The following is a 26,327-nucleotide window of genomic DNA, read 5'->3' as shown; positions in this document are numbered from 1 at the left end:
ATCACACTTTATATTAAGGTTCCAATTATCAGAATGGTTCCATTTATCTGAATGTTTTTGGTTGTTTTTTTCAATTTTGACCTTTCAAAATAGTTTAAACCTTTTCTTCCTATAAATTAAAATTTCAAAACAATAAAGCACTTCAAGCCAGAAAATGAAATTTTCATTCAAAAACATGTTGAAACAAGACATTTTGACAATTTCAAAAGTTTTGTTTCATTTTTTTTTCAAATAGAGAGATTCGTTGAAACCAACATTTTATCAGAAAATTCCCGACCATCTGTGTATGTGTTTTTGTGACATTTTCAAGCTTGTTGTAAATTCACGAGGGTCTCTGTACTGTCCAGACCAAACACGAGAGTCTCTGGACTGTCAGGGAGCCAAGAGCCTGGAAGCTCAGATGCCCTGGCCCAGGGCTAGTCTGGAGCAGTCTAGGAGCCCTGGCTCCCCAGCAACCAAGGAATAGGCTGCTGAGGAACTTCTCCCACAAACAGCTCTGTGCATTCTTCCATACTGCCCCTTCCGTATGCAATGCTGTCCTCAAACCTATCCATTAAGCCATTGCTGTGTCCTTCACGTCAATTCTCAAGTCCCACCTCTGCAGAAATGTTTGCAATAAACTGATAGTGGTTCGGCATGTGGCTCTTTAATGTCTTCTGTTAATCTTAAAAAAAATAATCCACAGTCACAATTCCCTGGCTGAGAACCAGCAAATTATTCACAGGTCTGGTCTATAGAACCTTGAGTGCCTATTACTGTGACTCTCATCTCCCTTCCACCACCTGCTACACTCACTCCATGCATTTTCTCTTCACATCGATTGCAAACTCTTCAGGGCAGGGATTGTCTCTTGCTGTGTGTTTGTATGGCTTCTGGCACAGCGGGCTGCCTATCCGGACTGGAGTGTCTGGGTCACACAGATAAATGATGGGAATAATAATGACCTCCAAGGTATTTTCTGGGCGCTCCACACCCTCTGTGAAAATAACAGACAATGCTACAGCCGTGCCTGGCTTGAAGAGTGAAAGGCTGTCCAATTCCAGTAGCATGGCAGGGTGGGGCAGGGGAAGAAGCCTCTTGGGAGCCCGTGGGGTGAGCACCAATCACTGAAGAGATGCCTGTGCTGTTATTTTTCCCGCAGCATGGCTACTGAGGAGGTGGGCATGGAATGTACTCTTTATCCCATTACTGAGTCTATATGCACCATTTATTACCATATAGCTGTCAGTGAAGCAAATGAAACTGAAATTAGATATATAAATTATAGGCTTCAGCTGTCCAGAGTTTCATTGTTGAGAAATAGGGATGTGCATTTTCATGTATATCAAACACACATTCTTTCTTCCTAAACACTTCTGCTTCTCATGTTATGCCTTTATCAACACATCTGTAAGCAACATTTATCGTTTATATCTGTGCTCTAACAGCTTGACTGTAATTAATTGGGAGATGGCAGAATCACACCCATTACTTCACACAACCAACTGGACATTTCACTGTGATTACCTGAGGGTCTGAGATGTCAATCATCTGGGAAACATTGGATGGAAAGTTGAGGCTTGTTTTTGATGGTGCAGAGATCAGGAAAGGAGCTAATGGATTGGTAATCAGGGCTGTCTGGAAAACAAGAATTCCACTTAGCAAAAAAAGTTAAGGTTCCAGAATTTGGTTTTGTTCCACATCTGGATAAAAATGAGATATTTTGAAACTTTTCAGAAAAAACAAGACAAAAAGAGAGAAACACCCACCCAGTAGCTAGGGGCCTGGGATATGCAGGTTCAAATCCTTGCTCTGGATCAGGCACAGCAAGGATTCAAATTGTCAACATCACACATCAAAATATACAAAGTAAATATCTTAAATCAAACTCAAATAAGTTCTTGCATTTTTCTTACTTTCCCTCTCTGCAAATTTTGATTATCATCAATGGAAATGTCTTATTTGTATGTGTATGGTGAAATTGATGTTTACTGACATTTACTGATAAAAATCAAATTCTTCCAAGCCTAGTAATAGTAGTTACTTTTTTGCATTTTTAGATGAATCTGTGAATCAGTTTTTAGTCTGCATGTTTCCTAGTGTAACTGACTCCTATGCACTGCAATCACACCATTGTACACTGGGTCAACCTGAAGGCTTGGAGGATGCTTGGTGAGATGATTCTTTGGGGCATCCCCCTTCTTCTTCTTTCGTATGGCTGGTGTAGAGCAGCAAGTACAATTTCACCTGAAGTTGATAGAGCCAAATGGCCACATCAGGAGTAGCAGAATTTATTGCAGTGATGCCTCCTTCATATTTATCAATTGGACAGTAGGTAGTGATATGTTTGATGGTCTGTCATGCAGATCCACACTTGTGCACTGGGGAGACCTTGATTTTCCATTTGTGCATTAGATATCCGCATCTACCATGGTTGGTTCGAATTCAGTTTAGAGTTGATCAAGCTGACCATGGAAGGTCAAACCCAGGAACCTTCTGCGTGGAATCTAGCACAATGTGCTTATTTTTTAAGTCTTGTTTAGCCCATCTGCTTTCCAAGCCTCCTTCTGATCATAGCCTGATTGCATGAGGCTAAACAAATGTTCCCAGAAAGGCTTGCGGGACTTAAGACATTGCAGGAGGGGGCACTCTCAAGGTCTTGGTGAATAAACAAATAAAGGAAGTTCTTCTTCACACAGTCAACTTGTGGAACTCCTTGCCTGAGGAGGTTGTGAAGGCTAGGACTATAACAGAGTTTAAAAGAGAACTGGATAAATTCATGGAGGTTAAGTCCGTTAATGGCTATTAGCCAGGATGGGTAAGGAATGGTGTCCCTAGCCTCTGTTTGTCAGAGGGTGGAGATGGATGGCAGGAGAGAGATCACTTATGTTCTTATGTAATAAGAAGACATCTGTTTTCTTGGATTCGCTGAGCTTCACAGAATATTGCAGCAGTTCAGCATATTGGCAGGGAAGCAATGTTAGACAAGATAGGTAGCCATGGTGTTGAGGTCGATTTAAGGGTTCCCATGATGCACCACATCACTGTATTGAGCTGGGTATCCACAAGTTATGTGTGGCTGCATTTGCTCAATAACGGTGCACAATATTCAGCTACTGAATATACAAGTGCTATTGCAGATGTTTGCAACACTGATGCTGATGCACCCCAGGTTGTACCTGCTAGTTTCTGGATTATGTTGGCTCTCCTTTTTATTTTTGCAGCTACCTTCTCAAGATAATCATGGAAAAAGAGGGTGTGGTCGAGTTTCACCCCAAGATATGTTGGACTGTAATCATGTTGCACATTGAAGATTGGTCCAAAAGAAATAAGATGAGGTTCAACAAGGACAAGTGCAGAGTCCTGCACTTAGGACGGAAGAATCCAATGCACTGCAACAGACTAGGGACCGAATGGCTGGGCAGCAGTTCTGCAGAAAAAGACCCAGGGGTTACGGTGGACGAAAAGCTGAATATGAGTCGACAGTGTGCCCTTGTTGCCAAGAAGGCTAATGGCATTTTGGGTTGTATAAGTAGGGGCATTTCCAGCAGATCGAGGGATGTGATCATTCCCCTCTATTCAGCACTGGTGAGGCCTCATTTGGAGTACTGTGTCCAGTTCTGGGCCCCACACTACAAGAAGGATGTGGATAAATTGGAGAGAGTCCAGCAGAGGGCAACAAAAATGATTATGGGGCTGGAGCACATGATTTACGACGAGAGGCTGAGGGCACTGGGATTGTTTAACCTGCAGAAGAGAAGAAATGAGGGGGAATTTGATAGCTGCTTTCAACTACCTGAAAGGGGGTTCCAAAGAGGATGGATCTAGACTGTTCTCAGTGGTAGAAGATGACAGAACAAGGAGTAATGGTCTCAAGTTGCAGAGGGGGAGGTTTAGGTTGGACATTAGGAAAAACTTTTTCACTAGTAGGGTGGTGAAGAACTGGAATGGGTTACCTAGGGAGGTGGTGGAATCTCCTTCCTTAGAGGTTTTTAATGTCAGGCTTGACAAAGCCCTGGCTGGGATGATTTAGTTGGGTTTGGTCCTGCTTTGAGCAGGGGGTTGGACTAGATGACCTCCTGAGATCCCTTCCAACCCTGAGATTCTATGATTCTATGATTGTTACCACAGAAAGCTACTTTCAGTATGTTTTTGACAGTCTTATTATCAAGATGAAATGCACTTACAACTGTTTTTCCAGGGTTTGGTTTGAGCCTCCATTTCCAGAAATAGCATTCCATATTTTGGGGGTCCTCAATTAATATTTTCTCAGTGACATGGAGGTTTGATGCTTGGATTGTCATGGCAAGATCATCTGCATATCCAAATGTTCATGATTTAGTTGGAGGCATGTAACCTATGTAAATATTTAAAAAGATGGGCACAAGTACAGAGTCTAGTGGTAGCCCATTGTTTATGATACGGGGTGAGCCGGTCTTATTACCCAGGTACGCCCGCAGGCCTCTGTTACTCAACATGGTCCACATCAGGGGAAATGTTTGGTAGCAAGGTATAATTTTAGCATGTTTCTGCATCAGGCCATTCATCAATATAGTGTCACATGCAGATGACAGGTCAACCAATACTGTGCCAGTCTCTAGGGTTTTTCTAATAGCCAGCCTGAAGGTGAGTTGTGAGTGCCAGAATTTGGTCACAACAACTACATTTTGGCCAGAAGCCTGCCTATTCAACAGGGATAATTGGCTCAGTAGAAGGGCATATTCTTTTGAGGATGATACGTTCAAGAAGTTTATAGGTGGTATGTAGTAGAGAAATTGGCCTATAGCTTCCCGCTTCATTGGGGGGATTTCCAGGCTTTGGAATGACAATTACCATTGCCTCATCCCATATTTCAGGGATCCGTGCCATTCTTAAGGTAACGGAGTACAATGTTGCTAGCAATTCGAGTCCTTTGGGCAGGGCTGGCTCCAGGCACCAGCTTAGCAAGCAGATGCTTGGGGCGGCCACTTCGGAGAGGGGCGGCATGTTCAGCTATTTGGCAGCAATTTGCCGGAGGGTCCCTCACTCCCGGTCGGAGCAAAGGACCTCCCGCTGAATTGCCGCAGATCGTGATCGCGGCTTTTGGGGGGGCGGCGGGGGGCTGCTTGGGGTGGCAAAACCCCTGGAGCCGGCCCTGCCGTTGGGGCCAAGATGGTGGAGGAATTCTGGAAAAATACCGTCCTTCCCTTTTTTCATTGTGGTAAGTCCTTCTTTTACTTCCTCAATGCTGACAGTGGAAGGTTCTCCTCGGGGGATTGATGCAAGTGTTTGGTAGAGTTGTTGATACACTTCTCTTCTTGTGTGTTTATCGAGTGGTCCTTTTGTGTTCTCCACCAGTTTGGAGGCTATTGAGTTTGGCCAAATTTTTGGTGGCCGGTACTCTGTGGGATTAGCGGCCCCAAGATGTCGTGGTAGTGTCCAGGCTCAGTGACTTGAATGTGCAAAATTAAGGTTTTGCACGCAATCAAGCAGCGCTAGTGTCTTGCTGTGTCAAGGAAGTGTAGCTGGGCTTTTGTGGTATGAGAGCTCCTGGTTTGATTGTACTGCCATAGCAACTCTTGCGTCTCTCTCATCCCACTGAAGGTAGGAGTTATTGTACACTTTGAGGTTAACTTTCAATTGAGAAGTACAGTAAAATAGCCTAAAGTCTGAAAATGTAGCTTTCTAGTCTTGAAGTCATTTTTTTTTTTGCCTTAAAAACCATGTGCCTATTCATGATCCCTAGGGTTTGTAAAACACTTTATTTTTTTGGTACTTTTACTACAAAATGAAATAGAATTATTTAGTCTCTGATGTATTGTACTTGAAGAGACCTATGGTGTGATGCAGATATTAACTTTCCACTGGGACGAACTCAGATGTTTACAGTGAAATATAAGTGTATTATATTCTAAATCAAAATTCTATCATACAGTTGCCTCTTATTTTCCCAGCACAGGAATCATGTTTTCTTTATAAGGCCCTTTCCACGAATATTTTATTATATATAGTAATCCAAGGGGTATGTTGTTTTTAGGGGTGGGCAAAATGATTTGGATACATAAGGAATGTCCCCAAACCCATATTTCGGAATTCAGACAGAACTGAACCTGAGCCATTATCAGAATTTCAAACATTTGGTTTGGTTTGTATATTTCCACTGGTGTGTGTGTCTCTGTACAGAACTTCCTGATATAAGGTGGGAATGGAATCAGAGTGAGGAAAGTTCTTTTTGTGGTGTTTATGACCTGGCTAAGTCCAGGATTGCTCTAGAGATCCCTAACAAATCCTTTGCCTTAGTTTTGTGTCCCCATGAACTCAGGAAAAGCCCATTCTTAGAGTTCTAATGTTACTGGTTCCAGCTGGGCACATCTCCTGCCACACCCCCTTTGCTGGCACAATGTTGGCTAGTATTTTCCTTGCCTGTTCCCTTCTGACTCGGGTTGGTGAAGGATTGCTGTGGCTAGCTGCTCCAGGTTGTGTGGCCACCTGGCTCCAGCCCACTATTTCTCATGCCTTACTCACCATGTTGCATCTCTTTACCATTCTCCATTATCTTAATTCTAGCAAAAAACCCACTCAGATGTAATGTATCAGCTTTATTGGCAGTCAACGCTATCTGCTTCATTTGCCATATTGAGGCACCAAGCCTTGGAACTCCTATTGTCTAAAAGAACTCTGCTTCTGTTTCCATTTTCAGTAGATTCTGCCTGGGTCAATCATCACATGGGCACTCCTGGCTGGTGGCTGCTATTGCATCTGTGGGCCTGAGTTCTTCCACATGATGGGCTTTTGTACTGATGAACCCTCGTCTTTATCTTCTTTTTGCCTACCCTTTGTTTGCCTTAGACACTTGCAGTAGGTAGTCCAGCAGCTTTATTTGTTGACCCAAGGCTGGCTGGACAATGTTCTTCATAAGCCATGACATGCTGGAACTTAGGGGGACTGGTTCAGCTGTGGGATTCCCTGACCAGGGTCACAAATAGGTGTTGGGTCCCAGGGAAAGTACCTAACAATGCTGCTGGCCTCTTTCACTGTCGTCTGTTATTCAGCTTTGAAACCACCCCTGGAAGTCTTTGAAGTCTTTAGCCTCAAGAGACCAAGAGTGGAGAGGCTCTTCATTCGTGTCCCCCATGTGGCATGAGTTCAGTTCAACAGAACCTGAAGTGGCACCATGACTCCACTGGGCAGTCAGTGGGACCTGTGTTACAGATGTGTCAAAAACAACTCCTTGTCAAGCGAGGCACTGACTGCTCCAGAGCACTGAGTTTGGGATCCTGGTGTGCAACTCTCCCCTTGCAGCAACAGGATGATGCCCCTGTCCACCTCACCCTGGGGCTAGTAAATCTGTTCTACAGCCTGAGCCACCTTGGTTTCATCTAACGTATTTATGCTGGCTCTGATGTCAGTACCTGAGAGGTGTCAGTCTCCACAGGCCTTGACTCTTCCAGGACACTCAGTGCTTATCTCAGTGCCAGTGTAAATGCAGAGCTGATGTTGTGCCGTAGGAGCTGCAGTGCTGCCACCCCAGGATCATCTCCTCAGCTTGTGTCAACTTACGGAATGACCCTTTCTTCAGTGGCTTCTTAGATGTGTGTTTAATTGCCATGTACTTCATGTCACTTATCTATAGAATCTGCATAACAAGAAAGCTGAAAAGAAAATTAATTCTCTTCTACAGCAGACTGGCTAACGGCTGACCTCATCTGACCTATTCCTTTATTTATAGTAGTTTGTAGACACAAATTTCATACTTTTTTGATGTATTATTTTTATAATCTGGTTCAAAGCTAGCTAATTTTTAGAGCTGGTCAGGATTGTTTTGGCTAAATGCTGTGGTCGGAAAACGCTGATTCATTGAAACCAACGCTGTTCATAGGCAAGAGGTGGTTTTAGAAAATTTCTCATTTAAAAAAAAATCAAAAGAAAAGTTTGGAAACTGTCAAAACTTCCCATTTTGACATTTTTTAAATTAAATATTCTTTTTTTTATTTGAAAGAACTTTTTGAAACAAAACGTTTCAATTGATCTGAACCATTTTTTTCCAGATTGCCAATTTTTGAAGATTTGTGATGTTCTGACATTTTGTCCCAGTTCAGGCTGAGAAAAACTTTGAAATCTCCACTTTTTTTCCAGGGTGGGAAAACTGTTTTCCACCCAGCTTTCACTAGTTTCCTTTACATAATAGTATCCCACCTTCTCACTCATGCCTGTCTTGCCATTGAAAAAAAGAGAAATTGTGATTCAGATGGGATCCATTTTACATAAGGGATCACGTAAAGAGATGCAATGAATTCCACTTCTTCCCTTCAAAGAAATAATTTCCCCATCTACAGGTCTGAAAAATTAAAAAAAAAGAAGTTAAATTTTTAGATGCTTTACCATACACACTATGTGACAGCCATGGTTCGCTGGCTCCACTTCATCCTTCTCTTTTCTCTGGTCACTTTTGATTAGCAAATTCTTCACTTATAATAACTAACTAAAGCTGATATACTCTAATTGTTTAGTTAACTAGATTTTATTGCATTCCAACTGGAATACTGCACTTTGCATTATTAGTTTGCATATCAGAGAGAGAGTGGGTCATATAACCATTCTTCCTCTCATACTACTTACTGACCCACTTCTGCAATAGGCTTTCGAGGCTGAGAGCCAAATGAACCGACAGAGCACCAAGGGGAAATCAAATTTCCAGTGACCTGAAGAAAGGATTACACTTGTTTTACTCCTGCTAAAATGCAATTATTCTGTAATGAGGATTACAAATTATGCCCATAACAATGAAGCCTTGCTATGGCTTTAAAGAGTTTTAATTCAGTGTACATATTTGGTATATTATTGACAATTATCTGGGATGATATCACAGGCCTTCCTTGTAGTATTATGAAAAAATCAACTGATTAAAATCCCCTACAATGAAGGATGGAGTAACCAGGGCCGGCACAACCCATTAGGCGACCTAGGCGGTCGCCTAGGGCACTAACATTTGGGGGGCGGTGGCCGCCCTGGTCGTCGGCTGCCCCGGTTGTCAGCGGTATTTCGAGGGCAGGACCGTCTGCCGCCTTTGTCGGGGGCACCATTTCGGGGGCGAGACATCCGCCGCCTAGGGTGCCAAAAAAGTTGGAGGTGCTCCTGGGAGTAATACCAATAAAATAAGGAGTTTAACATGGATTTATAAAATCAGACATCTAAAAGGAACCTTTCCAGTGATTCTGGGAAGGGAATATGTCTCCTCCAGTAAGGATCTCATTCTGCTCCTATTGAGGTCAAAGGGAATTTTGCCATTGACTTCAGTGGGAACAAAATCAACTTCAAAATGTCTAAAGTTTGGAATATGTTGACTGCCATCTAAATGAATCTGTTCCATATGAACCACTGAAGTGAATGGGAATTGAACTAGATCCATAAAGCCCAGAGAATTTCAAAGTCAGCCCCAAATCTGCATTAAAGGATTCTTTCTGCTGGGGAATTTTGGCCAAGTGGTAGCCATAGGTAAGACGTGGAGTTCAGAGTGGTAAGGGAGGAAAGACTGCAAAGAGGATCCTGGACAAGGATGTGCACCTGAGGCACAACATTCTCCTGTTCTTCAGCAAACAGTTCCTCAGTTTGTGTGTGTCCTCGTCCTTTAAAAAATGAGCTAGGAAATTCCATTTCGAAAGCTCTGTTAAAAGAATGTGAATATTCCAAAGCAAAGTACTCAGAAGTCAGGAAGCTCCATAGGGCTCGGGTCTGTAAGGGTATGTCTGCACTGCAATAAAACGCCCGTGGCTGGCCCGTGTTAGCTGACTTAGGCTCACGAAGCTCAGATAGCCGGGATATAAATTTGCTTTGGGACCCCACAAAGGAGGAGAGTCCCAGAGCTCAGGCTCCGGTCTGAGCCCGAACGTCTACACTGAAATGTATAGCCTTGCAGCCCAAGTCCGAGTCATCTGACACAGGTCAGCCACGGATGTTTTATTGCTGGGTAGGCATCCCCCAAATGTAAGCAGGGCTTGTTTCTTCTCACCTGCCTGGAACACAGAGGTGGGAAATGGGCAGGGCACTGGTTCTACATACACGCACCCTCTGTATGGTAGCCGGGTGGTGTAGGGATGGACTAGTGGTATAGATCAGCAGCTAACTACTAGCCCAGCAAGCGAGAAGGAAAGAAGGGATGCATTGTGACCCAGAGGTCACAGAGGTGTCTCTGAGGCAGAAAGACATAAAGATACCCTGGAGATGTTGCAGCCTCTTGTTCAGGGCTGGGCCTAAAGGCACGGTCTGGCCCTAAACAGACAAATGGGGTAGGGGTGAAACAAGAAGCAGACTTAGCAGTGGTATAATTGAGTCATTTTGTTCCACAAATGCATTTGTGGATTGATTTTTTTTTTCAATTGTGTAATATATGTCCCTATCATTGGAGGTTTTTTAGAACAGATTAGACCAACAGCTGGCCATGATGGTCTAGGTATAATTCATCCTCAAGAGTACATGGCCTCTTGAGGACCTTCCAGTCCTATGATTCCCTTACACTTCACTACACAACTGAGTTTAGTATAGATTTCAGGGCTGGCTATATTGAAATATACTATGAGAATTCTCACGTACAAGCATTAGAGAAGATAATGCAGATACATTGGTGCATGTCCCAGCAAATCCTTTTTGACTTCAGATCTGGGGATTGATTAGCTTTGCAGAACCAGGGTCAAGTCAGGAGTTCCTACAAGCGTAATTAGGATGTTGTGTAATCAGGACCGGAGTTTATAGATCAGTTAGCCAAGTACACAAGTATGACACCTGCAATTCCCCTTTCTAAGCCACTAGAGACTGATTAAAGCACAGAAGAACAGAAGTAAAGTGAAAACACCTTGCTAGAGGGACTCCTTATTTCATTGAGATAATTATCTCCTACTGTTTGTGAGTGTGATTCATCTGGGATACTGAAGTAGGACATAGAATAGAATGGCAAAGGAGAAGGCAATTTAACAGGCCCTCTGACACTATAAAAAGCCCTCTCAATGTCCCCTTGAAGAAATTGACATGCTACTTCCTGCCAGCAGTTCCCTCTGCCTCCTTTTTGTGGGGGTCAACGAGAAGGGAGAAGTTAGCCGTGCTAAGCAATGTGGTGGGATTCTGCTATGGCATGAGGAGGGCAATGAGGAAAAGTGGAGGAGGGAGCCCAGAACAGCAGAGATTGAGTTATTATTCTTTATCAGAGGGGTAGCCGTGTTAGTCTGGTTCTGTAGAAGCAGCAAAGAATCCTGTGGCACCTTATAGACTAACAGATGTTTTGTAGCATGAGCTTTCGTGGGTGAACACCCACTTCTTCGGATGCAAGCAGTCATTATTATTCTTTGTTTTATTTAGTTAAATAAATTTTATTTAGTTATTATTCTTTGTTTTATTTAGAAGTACAATGAGCCAGATTCTGGTCAAATCCTGAATGAATGAGCATGGTGCAAAACCATAAGGAACCGCGGTCTAATCCCATGCCCTTCACCAGAACTGAACAGAATTCCGGCCCCCTGTCTGAAATGTTTTGATTTCACCAGAGCAGCATTTTGCCATCGAAAATCATGCTGTAGGAATATCTTCAACCATCTTTACCTAGGATACCTAAAGACAGGCTTTCAAGGTTTATAGGCCTAAAATTTGACTTAGCTGTCATGTTGTGATCAGCAGTGAGCAATCACGCCATTCTCTTTTTTCTCTGATTAATTTTATCTGAACTGAGCTATAGAGAAATGCATAATATGGTGTATAAAAGAACTCTGCTTTCTGAATGCACCAGAGAGAGCTTACAAATTTATTATGACTACTGTAGTTTTTTAAACTAATGTACAATCAAAAAAAAAAAAAGAAAGAAAAAAGGCTATATTCATCATAGCCTACCAATAGAGGCTTTTTCATTTAATTAAAAGCTACTACTACTGTATATAAGACTATACCTCATGCTTATATGACTGTATCTACAAGTTCACTAATACTCTGTCTGGAACAAGGGAAATTACAATAACAGTTATGTCTAATTGATGGCAACAAACATGCACTGCTATTGAGTGCGGAAGGAATATTGATTGGCCTTCATGCTGCTGTAGTTCCAACAGAGTAATGCAAAGCTGCTGCCATACACAAAATAAAGATGCCAGCTCTTGCAATTTTAGTTAGCCTATCAGGCATTTGATTTCATACAGCATGTCTAGAAAATGGCCAACAGCAAAAAATAAATCATCTGTTACTATATCAGTCCTCAGGATGAAGCAGTCATCTTTCCCACCGCCACTTCCTTTAGGATCAAATCTTGAGAAAAGTTGAGCTGCTGAAAATCCCAGAGATTTACTACGAGCTGCAGAAGTACAGCACCACTCAGGATCAGCAAGTATGACCGTTTTGCCTCTATCATCCGCTACTTCTCTGCTGACATTGTTAATTGAGAATTTCTCACTTCCCCCAGTATCTTTCTCAGTGACAAGGGAGAGAGTTCACAGATGGATCCTGGGAGCAAAAAGCCATTAGCAGCATCTCTTCCTGCTTCCACACTTAATCTTTTCACTTGGCATTAGGCAAAGAGACCTGCCACTAAATCCATTCCTAAGTGAACCCAGAGGCAGCACTACCCCAGTGAGACATCACAGCAGCATGAAGAGGGAAAGTGATGTGTTTTATAAGTCTGAAGTAAAGGGTTAAGCACAGGCAGTATATTTCATTGTAAAAGTATATTTCATCTCTGGAAAATAGATTTCCAAGCCTAGTTAAAGCCTTACCTCTAGAAAATGTTTATACAATATTACGGGTGTTTAAAATAAAAAGAAGGGCTGAAGGGATTTATTTTTAAAATGGGGACTTCTTTGTATGGGATCAATTCTACTGTGAAGCACATAGTAAAGAGAATGATCTAAGCAGCACAAATTCTAACCTTGCTGGTCTCCCTGAGAGTTTTCACATTGCTGCACCTCAGCAGCCAGCTCCGTTAGGTGCAGAACCCGTAGGTATTTTATTTTGGGGCACGTGGGTTCTGGGATACAGGCATTGAAAAGGTGTAGCTTCACAATGACACAAGGTATACAGCCCCTGTCTCCGTGCTTTGCAGGAGCAGCTTTGCAATGTGGAAAACATAAAGAAGGTGCTTTTTAGCATGAAAACCAGCAGCATGCTACTGTTTCTAGCAGATACACTCAGTATGCTCTGACTGTTGGAGTTCAAGTTAAAAGATAGCCAGTCACATAGGTGTGCGGCTGATTTCCAAGAGTTCTACAAGCTCAAGTATTAAATGCACTGATATTGGCAAAAAGGACTATACCCTCTCTCTGAGCCTATTGCAGAAAACAAAAGAAGCAAAGGGCTTGATTCTCCTTCTTACTCTGGTGTAAACGAGAAGCAACGCCATTGATATGTGAGAGAAGAATCCAGCTGATAATCCCAGTTAGTGTGCTGCTCCTTGAAGAGGCGAAGAGATGGCTGGTGTGATTCCAATGAGGAATCCTGCTGCAAAAAAATTGCAAAATATTCTGTGCTGTTGGTTTCTAAGCAGAACAAGTATCTAGACTGAACGAATCCTGTGCTAAACAATGCTAACACCAGATTTAGGGCGTGATACTGTCCATTGTGAACAAAACAAAGTAACCCAGGGAGGTAGGTGAACTGTACAAAGGATAATTTATACGGTGTGGTATATTTCTGTGTTTATTTTGACAGATATGTGTGTATAGCGTTATGTGGGAGGTATTCCATCGCCGTGTTTTGAGAATTGTGCTCCATAGGGTGTACACACCCTATTGGCTATCGCATTCCTAGTTCTGAATGCTTAATCCAGAACAGATTGCCTTCTCCAAAAGAAATGTGAGTCCGTATATCAATAGATTAAATGCAGCTGTACATATAGATTTTATCCGGTATTGAAAATATTTCCATGTACTAACCAAACCAGGTGTAATTTAATACAAGTTATTACTGTTAGTGTGGAGTATTCTTTGTTGTAGCTGTTTCACAATATACACAGGAATCACCAGGGAAAATTCTTTGGCCTCTGTTATGGAGTAGGTCAGTTAAGATGACCATCTGACCTTCAAAATCTAAGAATACCATGAAAGAGCTGGGACAACACTATGGAGACTGACTCTGTGAAATAGAACAGTGCAGCGTCACCAGGCATAATGCTCAGTGAAGTGAAAGGCATGTCCTAAACTGACTGCTCAGCTGAGGTATGCCACCCAGCCTGTGGCATGTTACTGCAGACAAGCTAGTTTATGTCCCTTTACTGCATGCCATCTGCCACAACATACTGCACTGTCAATGGCAGAATGTTGCAGCAACTTGGACTGATTGGGTCCACAGTGTTACTAGGTGATTTGAGAGAGAGACAGTCCTACAGCTAGATCAGAGAGAGGCGAAAGCCATTTGGGTCCTACAGATTCATCCAGAGGTTTTGACACTTTTCAGACAGTGCTAATCTTAGTCACTCTCCTCGTCTGCTGTACGTCACTCCTGATAAACTGTCAAGGAGCCTGCCATGGAATGGATAAGCAGAACAAGATACATGGTGGATGAATAATTCATACAGCAAGTCAAAACTCATCCATAATCATGGTTAATGCATGTTTACCACAAGTGTAAATAGGAAAGCATTGCTGACACCCACAAACGCAAGCCTGAAACTGCCAAAACAAAGAGAGCAATGCAGTCCGGAAGCTGTACTGCTCTTCCGCTGCCCAGAGGGACCACAGCTATTTTGGGGGAATATTAAATTTTACAGAGCAAAGGTCAGAGTCAATCCCTAAGTATTCACATTTCCCCTTAGCCTATTCATCATGCAAAGGCATCAACATATATTTTCTCAACATTGGCCATGTCCTAGCTAGTCATTCTTTTTATTGCTAGTGTCACATACAATTTGTTTCTGAGAAATTCCACAGGGCCCGATTCTGCAGACAAATCGGCCACTGACATGAGTAAAGACAGCAGGATTGGGCCCATAATGGTACCCTGTCAACCTCCATTATAAGGGATGAGGAAGAAAAGAGATAAATTGTTATAACCTGAGATAAAAACATAACTGAAAAATGTTATGGTAGGAAAAATTAAGGAAATTAATCTAATAAAGAGAAGGACAGTAGATCTGTATGAAATCTTTCCCTGCTCTTTGTCTGGCACAGTCTATTGTCCTTTTCAACTCCCTTTGTTGAGTTTTGTATATTTTCATGATTCTATCTTGTAAGCTCTTGATAGATTGATCATTAGAAACCTACAAGCAATAATACATGAATCAATGAGCTTAGATAACTCTTGTCTTTCCCATTTCCCTTTAGCTATTCAATAAGGACACACTTCACACTCCAAACACTCACACTGATCACCTCCTTTAAGCTTTCTTTAAATGAAACCTCCCCTTTTAAGTAAACACACCCACCAGATACACAGCTTCTCCAGAAGCAGCAAAGAATCCTGTGGCACCTTATAGACTAACAGACGTTTTGCAGCATGAGCTTTCGTGGGTGAATACCCACTTCTTCGGATGCAAGCAGTGGAAATTTCCAGGGGCAGGTGTGTATATATAAGCAAGCAAGAAGCAAGCTAGAGATAATGAGGTTAGATCAATCAGGGAGGATGGGGCCCTGTTCCAGCAGCTGAGGTGTGAAAACCAAGGGAGGAGAAACTGGTTCTGTAATTGGCAAGCCATTCACAGTCTTTGTTTAGTCCTAAACTGATGGTGTTAAATTTGCAGATGAACTGGAGCTCAGCAGTTTCTCTTTGGAGTCTGGTCCTAAAGTTTTTTTGCTGTAAGATGGCCACCTTAAAATCTGCTATTGTGTGGCCAGGGAGGTTGAAGTGTTCTCCTACAGGTTTTTGTATATTTCCATTCCTAATATCTGATTTGTGTCCATTTATCCTTTTCCTTAGAGACTGTCCAGTTTGGCCGATGTACATACCAGAAGGGCATTGCTGGCATATGATGGCATATATTACATTGGTGGACGCTTTCTCTCTCTTCCCCACCCCTATTTCCTTTGTCTCCTTTGGTCTAATTTAAGAAACAAAAGCTCCACCTATCATTAGTTCAAAGACCAAGCAAAGAAGAGGCTTTGGTTAAAAATGCTCACAGACAATAGCGCCTAACCCTATTCTCTGCAACTAACCAATACATTATCACACACTAATGAACAGTGTATTCAGTGTAATAGTTTTAAAGCAAGAAATCAATTAGAAATATTTCAAGATCTTCCTATAATAATGTTTCTCTGTATAAAATGGAAAAAAATAATGGCTACTTCTGTTAACTGTACAGTGAGACAAATATATTCTCTTCTAAGGATATTTCTTGTATAGATTTGGGGCCCAGGTCTCCTTTGCACCTCCCCAGCACACTTATTTACACCAGCACATGGTGGGAATAAAACATTTCCATCTCAAAATGATGGTGCTCTACATCCACTCAGTACTGGTGCAATCGCAACAAATGGTGCAGGGCAAATGGTCACAGAAGCCCATGATCTTTCACTGAAATCCACTATAGTATAACTGCCTCTGATCCTTTCATCCCCACTCGCTGCTGTGTCCCTGCTTCTATCGTAAGCCTTAGATTCATTAGGTAAAATCCTGGCACCATTTAAATCAATGGCAATATTTCAACTGACTTAAACAGGACCAAGATTTCACATATACATTATTGTAGGACAGCTTAGCAATACTATAGCTGTCCCTCCAGAACCAGATCCAAACTCCATTGAAATCATTGCTGTTGTTCCATCAGCTGAAAGACTTTAAAGCCAGAAGAAACTGGATCATGTAGTCTGACCTTCTGCATAACACAGACCATAGAATTTTACGCAATGATTTCTGCATCCAGTTCATAGCTTCAAGAGCTAGACACTATTTTTAGAAAGATTTGATTTAGGAGAATCTACTACATCTTTGGTAAATTGTTTCACTTGTTAACTTTCACTGTTAACTTGCCTTTGGATCAGTTAGCAAAAATTTATAGATAGAGAGAGAGAGAGAGAGAGAGAGAGAGAGATGGGTATACATTTAGTTCACCAAACAGGCTAAATAAAAATGTTGATTGCAACATGGCGTGTTGGTTCTCATATGTTACCAGCATGTCCGAACAATGGCACACTTAAAAGTGATGAGACAGTAGACACTTTGCAACTGCTGGACTGCTGAATTTGAACATCCATTGTGATTTTGTTAATGGAAGAGTTCCTCCCAAAGGCTTTGCCAAATTTTTTTTTTCTTTAAACAGATGCCCCTTATAAGCAGGTTCATTTAAAGAAAAATGGGCATAATAAGTTAAGTGAAAAATGAAAGAAACTGAATTGTTCAAGTAGTTGTATAAAAACAGTGTGGCAGAAAATCAAACTATCCGTTCTCCCTTTGCTTTCCTATTGATTTTAAGGGAAAGCAGCAGCAGTTTATTTTCCTGGTTTTCTTATTCATAAATTCTCTCTTTTCCGTAATGATTAAAAACCTGCTCCATCACAAAGAGGCTCAATTTGTATATGGAAACTTTAAAGCCTTGGAAACAGATAGTCAGGTCCTCCCCCAATTAAACATTTATTTGAGAGCTCTTGTTTTCCTTGCTAATAGCCTTTGGGAATCTGATGTTTCTCCCTTGCCAAAGGGCAACTCCTTGTGCTGATGGATGAATGAGCCGTTTCTCCATGCCTAGGACATGTAAATTAAAGAAAATATTCAGAAGGCATTGTGTAAAACTTAAGTTACTTACCAGTAATTGTTCCACTCTTGCTGTGCTGCTCTGTAGTCAGCAATCACAAAATGGGAGACAAGAGATGTTGTTTGCATCCTTGCCCACTGGGAAGTACATGATTCCTGAAAGCCTTCAATGAAAGGCAGCAAATGATGTATCGGTCTCAGAAGAATTGGAATTGCACCTAGAAAAGAGAGCACCACTGGAGTTCCCTTTCCCTTTATCTGGTCACTTAATCTCTGAGCACTCCCGTTGCCCATTTACTATGGGAACAGAGTCAAACAGTTCTAATTAAGATATTGCACTTGAAGTTGGTCTAATTATTGGTTTCTAATTATTGGATTTTTTTTGTTAGTTCTACTTTTTTTTAGTTGATTGCTTTTTTTAAATGGCTTCTAATAACATATTCCTGCTACAAAAGCCGTGTTGGCTGCCTACAAGCAAATTTCCCATTAATTATACAGAATAGATATCCCACAGGCTATTTCAGCAACTGTTTCTCCATCAATCAACTCATTTGAATGGGAGTTACACATGCAAGTTCTCCCTTGCACAACTGAGAGCTCAGATCTTGAATTCCCTGCTGTGACTCCAACCCCACTGGACACTGCTGTCATATAAATGTTCACTGCTACTACTGCAGAGTACCCATGGGTGAGATTTGCAAGGGCGCCTTAGTGCATAACTCCCACTTTAGACACCTAAGTCCAGCATTTATGCACAACTGGCATCACCATGTTCAGCTGCTGCCTAACTCTTTAAGGCAGGGTTTCTCAAACAGGGGTCGCCGCTTGTGTAAGGAAAGCCCCTGGTGGGCCGGGCCGGTGTGTTTACTTGCCCCGTCCACAGGTCCAGCCAATCGCGGCTCCCACTGGCCACCGTTCGCTGCTCCCGGCCAATGGGAGCTGCTGGAAGCGGCGCAGGCCAAGGGACTTACTGGCCACCACTTCCAGCAGCTCCCATTGGCCCAGAGCAGTGATCCATGGCCAGTGGGAGCTGCAATCGGCCGGACCTGCGGACGGGGCAGGTAAACACACCGGCCCGGCCCGCCAGGGGCTTTCCCTATACAAGCAGTGACCCCTGTTTGAGAAACCCTGCTTTAAGGTATGTCTACACTGCAAATAAAAACCTAGGGCTGGCCCGTGCCCCCTGACTCAGGCTATGGGTGCTGGGCTGTGGGGCTGTTTAACTGCAGGGTAGCTGTCTGGGCACAGGCTGCAGCCCAAGTTCTGGGACCCTCCCACCTTGCAGAGCTAAAGCCCAGGCTCCGGAAGTCTGTACTGCAGTAAAACATCCCCTTAGTCTGAGCCACCTGGCATGCGCCAGCCACTGGTGTCTAATTGCAGTGTAGACATACCTGAAGCGCCTACATTCTTTAGCTGCACACATTTTCACTGGTGAAGTCCTTAAGGTGCCTACACTTTAGCTGCTGGGCATGCACGCAGGCCTTGCACCAACCAGTAGGCTGGCACCTAACACACTGAGTCCCAGTAGACTTCACAAAGCAGATATTGCCCTCTGCCTTTGGGGCCGCATGAGGGGGCCTATCCCCCTTCACCAGCAAGCTAGTGAATGCCCCCAGCTAGTCAAGCTTTGCACCTGGGGAGGAGAATAGCTAATTGGCTTCAGGCCAGAGGAGGCGGAGTTAAGCCGTAATCAATAGTCTGACAGAGCTCAGTTGTGGGGCAGGCTGTGGAGGAGACAGGTCTCTCTGGCTGAGAGAAGCCCAGGGTTAGGGTCACAGGCAGAGACAAGGGGGGCAGCGCAGACTGCTGCACGGGAAGCCCTGCCGTAGGGTTTCTATGTAGAGGAGAGAACCCTTCAGTGTCCGGAGGAGGCAGAAGAATGATTCAGTTTTGTTTGGGCTTGTTTATGATACCCCGGCCGGAAGGGGTCTGAACTTAGGTACCTTGGCTGGAAGGCTGAGCCCCAGGAGACCTGGCACTTGAGGCAGGCAGCCTGCTGGAGGTGCTGAAGCTGAAGTTTGTGGCAATGTCCTGAATTAACACAAGGGGAAGCTCCAAGGGTGAGTCTGCACCACTGCAGGCTGGATTGAGTAGACCTGCTCAGAGCATAGCTAAACCCCCACAAAACAGCCCTGCCCTTGTAGCCCTTAGCCCAGGGGTTAGGGCATGCCTCCGGGATACGGCAGTGCCTAGCTCATGTTCGCTTTCTCCCTGACATGCGGCAATAATTTGAAGTAAAGGTTAATGGGGGGACACCACTTCCTCCTTGTTTTGTGACCTGGCGTAGGTGCCTCCCTCCAGGAGTGGATTCATGGCTGAGAACCCAGAGCAGAGATAGCTGCTTCTCTCTGACCTGGGGCAGGGCTTAGGCCACGCTCGTCTCAACACTTCCTATTGGCTGTTCTAGGTGTCTCCCTGCTTAGCTTTTTGAATCCCCATCTTAGGCACCTAACTCTTCCCGTGCATTTTACATGGAGCCTCAAGGCTGTGAATGCCACTAGGTCGTGAGACGCTTAGCAGTCTGGCTCTGCAATGCTGAGCATGACAGCACCTAATGCCCCCTTGGGCATCCCACCCTATACGTAACACAGATCCAGCACTGGCATAGGACCCTCTCTTCCATTCCTTTTACAGAAAAGGATGCCAGTCAACAACATAACCTCCGGATTATAAAGTCAACCAATATACTAGCTTGTGAAAAATCTCCCAGTTGAATTTTGTCCAAAAAATAAGGCAGCAAACTGGATAATTGAGGATTGTTTTTTAACCTGAAATAAACCGTAAGATCAAGAGGGTGTGTCGCTGCCATGTAGGGCATTTAGTCTCTACTTATCAAGCAAAGAAACATCAGAGGACAGAAAATGAATTCAGTATAGTACCCATAATGAGCCATGATGTTTTCCTGCTTCCTAGACAAATTGGAGGATTGGGCCAAAAGAAATCTGTTGCGGTTCAACAAGGACAAGTGCAGAGTCCTGCACTTAGGACGGAAGAATCCCATGCACTGCTACAGGCTGGGGACCAAATGGCTTGGAAGCAGTTCTACAGAAAAGGACCTGGGGGTTACAGTGGATGAGAAGCTGGATATCCCTTGTTGTCAAGAAGGCTAACGGCATTTTGGGCTGTATAAGTAGAGGCATTGCCGGCAGATCGAGGCATGTGATCATTCCCCGCTATTCAGCATTGAGGCCTCATCTGGAGTACTGTGTCCAGTTTTGGGCCCCACACTACAAGAAGGATGTGGAAAAATTGGAAAGAGTCCAGCGGAGGGCAACAACAATGATTAGGGGGCTGGAGCACATGACTTATGAGGAGAGGCTGAGGGAACTGGGATTGTTTATTCTGCAGAAGAGAAGAATGAGGGGGGATTTGATAGCTGCTTTCAACTACCTGAAAGGGGGTTCCAAAGAGGATGGATCTAGGCTGTTCTCAGTGGTACCAGATGACAGAACAAGGAGTAATGGTCTCAAGTTGCAGTGGGGGAGGTTTAGGTTGGATATTAGGAAAAACTTTTTCACTAGAAGGGTGGTGAAGCACTGGAATGGGTTACCTAGGGAGGTGGTGGAATCTCCTTCCTTAGAAGTTTTTAAAGTCAGGCTTGACAAAGCCCTGGCTGGGATGATTTAATTGGGAATTGGTCCTGCTTTGAGCAGGGGGTTGGACTAGATGACCTCCCGAGGTCCCTTCCACCCCTGATATTCTACGATTCTATGATTTAAAGACCCCCTTGCACCTCATTCTGATCTGAGCTCAGCTGTACTCTTGTGTAACTCCACTCACCGCAGTTCCTCCTGATTTACACTGGTGTAAATGAGAACAGAATCAAGCTCACTGACTTCTCTTTTGAAAAACATTCTTTCCTGCTTATCAGGATGACTTACTTTTTCCTGTATTTCTATCCCCCTGTTTTTATTACTCAGAAAAGTTGTGTGAATAAAGATTTCATTGCTTAGGAATTCATCTGCTCAACCTTCTTTATGCCCCCATTTAAATTATTATCCTCTGTTTGTAACATTAATATTAGTTGCTGTGGAGATGATGATGATGTCACAGAGGGTTCTGATTTCAAGGGAGGAATCAGCAGCAGGGGTAAATGAACTGTAAAGGAAAAACAGATCTTGTCATCATGAAAATCTCTTTAGGAATATAAAAAAGAAGGGAAGAAGAAACAGAACATAGATGATGAACTAATGGGACTGTTTCCATGAAAGATATTTTAAAAGTTTTCCAGGAGTCTTTCAAAGGCTACTACTTCACTATTAAAAAGTAAAGCAGTGAATCCAATCATATTTAATTTGACTGGATTTATCTTTCTTTAAAGTGAAGTTTGCTACTTGTGAAAAGGGTTGAAGTGAGCAATTGGCAAGACTTTCAAAATTAGAAGTCTAAAATTCAACTCCTAAATCCATAATTAGGCACCTGCCTGATTTCCAAAAAGTGTTGAGCACTCAATGGCTCCCAAAATACCTTCTTATATTAAAAAGTCTTGCCCCCTGTGTTTATCTACTGAATAGGTATTTTGGCTTCAAAGTTTGACTTTGCTTAAGTATTGACAGTAAATTGAAAATTGTATCCTTCCCTGTAGATCTAGTACTCACAGTGGATTCATTTATAGACAGGACCTCAGCATGTGAATGTCAGGTCACTTTCTTTGAAGACTTTTACCTGATGGTATGTGAAAACGATGAGAAACTCTGCATTTTGTACAGTTTTGATGCAAGACCTTACTTGGGCCCAGGATCACTACTGGGCTTTGTGAGACTTAGGGTGTGATTGGCACATTGGTAAACAAGCCCCAGCTAGCTAGCCCTGAGAAGAGTGCAGCTGTGGGAGCATGGGCTAGCCACTTGAGTACATAGGTAGCCTTTGGGACCCTGTGTGCTATGGAAATTGGGCTCCCCCCCCCCATTCTCTCTGAGGTGGGGAGGCCTGGGTGGGATGGGATCACAGAATATCAGGGGTGGAAGGGACCTCAGGAGGTCATCTAGTCCAACCCCCTGCTCAAAGCAGAGCCAATCCCCAGACAGATTTTTGCCCTAGATGGCCCCCTCAAGGGTTGAACTCACAACCCTGGGTTTAGCAGGCCAATGCTCAAACCACTGAGCTACCCCTCCCCCCATCTCTTGGGGGGTGGCAGACCCCAGGGATGGGGTTGTAGAGCAAGCTGCTGTCCTACAAGACTGGCCTAGGTCCCTGCTCTGGCCTATTGGCTTTGTAGCAGTGTGCAGGACCTCCCCCTGCACCGCCCCCTTCCTGGCCCTGCTGCCCTGAGCGGGCCTGCGGTCTATAATATTGATCTGGGCTGGCCGAGGTACGTTTGGGATTTTGTTCTGGGAGAGCATAGGGGGTTACCAGCGATCAGGAGCCCTGTGGAGAGGAGGTCCCTGTGCAAGTGTGCCGAGCGCACACTGGTTAATTCGGGTCTGATCCCCAGGGTCAGTCCCGGGTGGGCCTGTACAGCCCAGGCTGCCACAGTGTCACTGCTATTGTTATTCAGGCTAAGCAGATCAAAGCTACTTGTGTTATCTACATGTGCTGCAGTCACCCTCTGGGACATACCTGGAGAGAGCCTATGCACCTCCAGTGACAGGTCCGCATAGTCTGATACTGCTTCCAGGTAAAAGAGAGAGTCTTTGAGCTCATGCTTTTAGCTGGAGAGGTTACATGTACAGTTTCCACTGACAAGACATCCAAGGAGTGGTCCCATGTCATCTGAATTATCAAGTGAACCTCAGCTCATTTGGGGAAGGGGAAGTCCATTGAGAATAATTTGCACATATTTGTGACATGGGCCCAACTCTGCAACTCTTGTTCTGCACAGAACTGCTGGTTACTTCACTGAGAGTCTGACACAAAGCGATTACAGGATCGGGCCAGTGTATTTACCCTGAGAATAGAGAGTTCATGGAGATAAGTAATTGCTTTGTGGGTTTACTCGCAGTGACTTGCAATATAGGTCCTCCAACTTGCCCTAATGTGGACCATATCTTCATAGAGAGATTATCTATGAGTGACTTTCCTCCCATTGTTAATCACACAGACCACCTCCCCCTGTCCATTGGGGACCACAAAAACCCTCTTCACTCCCACTGTTGATCTCCCAGACCACCAGCCCATCAATTAGCTATTGCATAGATCACCTTCCCTTCCATTCATCACAAGGCTCTTATCCTCTATTCTCCAAGATCATGTGAGCCCCACCATTTCCCCTCTCACTGGAGACTGCCTGGAACACTTTCCACTGCTGAGACCACCTCCCCTTCCACTGGTGGTCCCAGAATATTCCTCTGGCAACTACAGCAACTCTGTTGACATGGACAAGTAATATTAGGAAAGTGCCTCTGGTATTTTTAGCTTCCTTTAATATAAGTTAGAAGCTGGAAACAAGGAAGAGGAAACAGCATCATGTAACCATCCAGCTCTTCACAGGACACGAGTAAGTGCTCTGTGGACCACAAATGGTTTACAGACCACAACACATGGTGACTCTGCCTGCAAAAAGCATGGATCCCTGTCTTGTGCTATTTTTTCTCACCCAAATATAAAGCTTTGCTTTGCTTGTGACAATAATCTGTTACAAAGCATTCGTGAAATGCACATTAGCTGAGTAAAACGGAAGTACATAAATTGGTTGTGTGATTTATGTAAATTACAAAACTGTAAATGCTCTCGAAATTAAGCCACTAATCTGTAATGTAAACATAATAAAATATTGCAAAAGCCCTTCATTTTGTGTAGCATGACAAATGCCACATAGTTACTGTACAAATTGCTTTATTTTTGGTTTTTGCCATCTGAAAGTGAGTAATGTAATTGACAAGGCTGGATAATCCACAGCAAGGAAACAAACACCTGTTTTTGTTGTGTTTTGTTTTTAATGATGTTTTATGGGATTTCATTTCTTTTGATTCAAAAATACTGATCTTGCTGTGAAAATTCAACTTTTACCTGCTTTGTTTTTAAGAAATAGATCATTTTCAGGTTGTGGTTTTTTTAAGGTGCTTTTAATTCTGAAGCTTTAATATATTCTAAACCACTGCTCCATAATAAATAAATAAAGGCTACAGCCTTTCACTTAAAAATACATGAAGATTTGCACCTGGGCTTCTACTCCACATGTGTGCATGCAAAATTGTGCACACAAGTCATTACATGCACTTTATATGCTGAGACCTGGAACATATCCGTAATCCTGCAGCAGGACAGCACATAGCTATGCTGCCCCAGTGGATACCCATAGAAGGAATCAACATGTTTTGTTCTCATTTGCCCTTTAAAAATATAAATGAATAAAAATACATCTTTTGAATGAAAAGTGTTTCAAAACAACAAATGGAAATGCTCCATCCTGATCATGTCACAATGGGAATGCTTTGTTCCAATTTCTTGTCTCCCAAAACAAAATATAGTTGAAATTGCAACATTCCCATGGGAAATTTTGATGAAATGACATTTTTGAACAGAAGGACATTCCATCTCAAAATTTTTGACCAGCTCTAGATCCGTCCTTGTCCAGACCAGGATAGCCAGGCCACCAGTTGGGCATGGGTGTGCAAGTTTTAAAAGCTACTGTTCAGAAGGCCTGGAGAGCTCTCTTTGTGAGTTACAGGGAGAATGTTCAAATCAGTTTAGCAAATGACCCTGGGTTGCATTCTTAACATGTTAAGATTATGATCCCTCAGCAAATAGTGACACTGACTCTCTCAGTAAATGTTGTCAGCACACACGTTTTACCGAACGGTTGAGTTTTCTAGACTCTGTGTAGGGATTGTACTAGTCACCTTTAAGCTGCTTATTCATTCTTCAACACATTTAATTTTAGGGCCCCAGGATGCTTTTAAAACCTGTCCCGACTGCTTGTCTCTTGCTCACATTCCTCTTCTTTTTACACTGTTGGAAATAAAACTCCCATAGCCACAGATTTTCCCATGGCAGGAGGAGAAGCAACAGTTGATCCACCTCTGTGACACTCTTCCTTAGTGCCTGGGTCATGTAGGGGACGGGCACAGGGACAGGGCAAAGTGCATTGTCTCCCCGCCAGCCCCGGGAGGAAGCTGTTCAGATGTAAATAAAGAATTCTCTGACCAGAGCTCCCTGTGCGTTGTGGAACAGGAACAGCTTCTCTTACCGAAGCTTTGCAATCATGGCTGCATTGTAACCCTGCTTAGTGGGAGCCATGTGAGAGCTGCGGGGGGCCAGCAGCCAGCACACAGGGGAAGAATGGAGGGAGGAAAGATGGGCCAATGGTTAGGGCGCTAACCAGCACCTGTGTTCAGTTCCCTGTTATGGCACAGATTTCCTGTATGACCTTTGGTGCATCACTTAGTCTCTCTATGCCTCGCTACCCCATCTATCAATGGGGATAACAGCACTGACCTGCCTCAAAGTGGGGTTGTGAGAATAAATACTATCTAGATTGCAAGGCATGCAGACCCTATGGTAATAGGAGCCAAGTGAGTACCTTAGATAGAAGGACTCTGTTCAGGTGGTTCTACCCTTCCACAAGATCCACACAGACCTCTTGAGATCCATAGCGTTTTGGGCAAACCTACTGGGGCTGAAACTCCTGCCTGTTATGCCAAGGGTGTGCTGTGCCAGGCCAACAGAAATGTCTGGCTAACCTGCCCCAGATCCTGTGAGTGGGTGTTGTCTGGCTCCTTTCCCCAGGTAAAGTTATATCTGCCCAGTTGATCCAGTTCCAGCCTCACCAGGGGACA

At 43.5% G+C, this 26,327-nt stretch overlaps 1 long non-coding RNA gene across 4 annotated transcripts; it reads right to left on the bottom strand.

The window, feature by feature from the left end:
* Positions 1-286: 286 nt before the first annotated feature.
* On the bottom strand, positions 287-21,608 carry LOC120406450. Of its 4 annotated transcripts, XR_005599269.1 has the most exons (6): positions 21,492-21,608; positions 17,663-17,828; positions 13,301-13,425; positions 7,371-7,610; positions 1,507-1,617; positions 672-976 (listed from the first exon to the last, which is right to left on the bottom strand). It is a non-coding gene; the product is annotated as an uncharacterized LOC120406450 (long non-coding RNA). The 4 variants fall into 4 exon arrangements; XR_005599267.1 differs by lacking the exons at positions 672-976; positions 7,371-7,610 and adding an exon at positions 287-664; XR_005599268.1 differs by lacking the exon at positions 7,371-7,610.
* Between the last annotated feature and the right edge of the window lie 4,719 nt (positions 21,609-26,327).

This window comes from Mauremys reevesii, linkage group 5 (assembly GCF_016161935.1).
Source record: "Mauremys reevesii isolate NIE-2019 linkage group 5, ASM1616193v1, whole genome shotgun sequence".
In the NCBI taxonomy this organism is placed as follows: domain Eukaryota; kingdom Metazoa; phylum Chordata; order Testudines; family Geoemydidae; genus Mauremys; species Mauremys reevesii.
The sequence above is the reverse complement of the archived record's forward strand: the minus strand, read 5'-3'. Positions and strand labels throughout refer to the sequence as shown.